We start from the raw sequence: 2,660 nt of genomic DNA, 5'->3' as shown, positions 1-2,660 counted from the left end.
ATTCTAGATTTGATGGAAATATTGAATTTTTGTTAGTTGTGCCCATGCGCATTACCAACTTTCTTCTTACCGAATTTCATCAAACTTGGTCTTTATTAATTGACAAACATTCTCTTATTCTTAGTCAATATACTTTAAACTCCACGCACATCTTCGTATGTACCTGAATGTCGTAACACGCCCTGCATCAGTACTGTTAATAGAACAGTTCTAGTTTTGTTTGTATGTATATAATTTGGGAGAAATTTAAGAAGGACTTTTGGGCCAAATTTTTTACCTAAAAGATTAGTATTATTATTATTATTATTATTATTCCACTTTTGACGCAGCCCAGTCTAGATGTGACTAATTTGTTTAACGTATAAAACGTCTTGTAAGTAGTGTAATACAAATGAAATGAAATGAATGGAGTTTTACGTCCTACTTTTCTGCACCTTGTGGGCTAATGAAGACGGTGTAATACAAAGATACGTATTAAATCTATGGACTAGTTTCACTATGTTCAATATATATTTATCAATGTATTGTGTCTGGAGGCGGGTGGCTAGTGGAACCACACAGAAAGGTTTATTTTCGCATTTCTTAACGTAACAAATAATATAGCCAACAAGTATTTTACTAATGTTTATGGATTAATTTTAAACTTAAAGAACAAAACAAAAGAAAATATTTTCTATGTCAGCCGACCTGATAGATTGAATTTGATAAATATTATTAATTATGTCTGCTAACTGTATGTAATACACTGGTCTGATAAATAACACTGGTGGAACAAAATATATTGTTAGTCACATATTTCAAATATACTTTTATATTTCTATTTGAAAAGTTAAAAAATATGTAGATTACCTATGAAAAGACATCGGACAAAATCAATACTGATTTTCAATCATAGGCCAAATCACCAAAACCCACCATTACCATTTCATAATAAAGGCCGAAATTTGACCCGGAACTCATAATTATTGATATTGTTATAAGAATAAATCATTAAGATACTTTGGAAACTGTTTGTGTAAAATCTTAAAGGCACAGATGCGCCATATTTTTTGACCAAACATATTTTAGTCTATGAAACGGGAATGTTTAGATAAGCCAATCAGTAATAGTGTTCATAGCTCACCATCGAAATGTTAGAAAAAGGGCTTACAGTGGTTCAACCCGTAATGGTTTCCACCTTTTACAAGTTCAATGTGGAAGATCACGCGCAGTTTCGCCAGAAATACAGGTGAGCTAAACATTAATTTTTATGATCTTCTAAGCCTTATTTATAAGTGATACAAGTCTGTGATAATGATTTTTATCATTCTTGGCAAGCTTGATGTGAGCTGATAGTCTCTTTTATAAAGTACCCCACTGGAAATAAGTTTTTTTTACTTTTGCGGGCCATCCTAAGATATAAGGCTTCCGAACTGAATCTAGTCTTTTTCAGAACATTAGCCTAATCATTTAAAGTTTAATGCTCATGATAATTGTCAATTATTTCTGTGTCTGTTCCACCCCTAATCAATAAGTGGGCTGAAACTACTAAATTAGTATAGAAAGTAAGAAAAATTCGGATGGCATTCGGTGATAACCTACATTATACATATAACTACATAATCTAGACAAGGCCAGTGGCAGTAGGATAGGCCTACCTTGTCTACTGACATTGCCGAAGCCACCTTCTCCCATTCCTTGACTTTTTCATGATAAGAGATCCCGTGATAAGAGACCACCTCACCTCGTCAACCAAAATTTCAACTTCTAAAGAAGTGAAATTCGGGTTACGAGGTTGTGAAGAAGTAACACCGCCACAAGGTAGGCCTACTCCGTTGTAGGACGCCGTTTTGTAGTCTGCTAATGCTATCACAAATCACGTGACGCGAGACACGACGTCCTTTAGTGAAACAGGCGTAAGTTTCTGCGTAAGATTAACTTACGAAAAAATATTTTGCGTAAACTTACGCACTTTAGTGGAACGGGGCCCTGGTCTTTGACGTGTTTACTGACGTTTTGAAGTTTGTATCCTTCTGGCGTGTGATGAAAACTTGAACTAAACGTATAAGGGCATGCTTAAACGTTCAAGAACACCTGAGGCCAATTTGCGAAAATGCACAAAGCTTATATTGTTATTTAACGTTTTCGGTGGACTGATGTGATATCTGGATAAACACTACTATAAATTATTGAAGTTTATTTTTTTTTTTATCAGTAATAATTCTACAATTTGTATACGGCACCATTTAATTGTTGGAATCTGCGCTAAAAAATCTATCATTTTAACAATCCTGGCATAACTTCAATATAATAGATATCTTTTCATGACACAAACTAAATTCTTTGAAATATATTTATAAAATATTGAATAATCAATACCCTACATATCTGTCTAACATATTTTAAATTCTATATTACTCCTTACAGTAATATCAATAAACGAATTAAAGGGATTGTAAAGAGGGTTTATAAATCTTTTATGTGTATCGGGGACACTAGTAGAATTCATTTGTATCCTTTCAATTTTCAATCAGACACCTTTGAAAGTTTCCTTAATTCGCGTTTGGAGATTTTTCTGTTTCCTAAGAATATATGCCGTACTCGACAGTTCTGCACGTTTTTTCTTCAAGGCCCGTGGAAGGTCGGTTTGCACTGATTTTCCAGACAATCGTGCCTTATGT

The sequence above is a fragment of the Lottia gigantea genome (genome assembly GCF_000327385.1).
Source record: "Lottia gigantea unplaced genomic scaffold LOTGIsca_100, whole genome shotgun sequence".
NCBI classification, from domain to species: domain Eukaryota; kingdom Metazoa; phylum Mollusca; class Gastropoda; family Lottiidae; genus Lottia; species Lottia gigantea.
Note: the sequence above shows the minus strand (reverse complement) of the source record.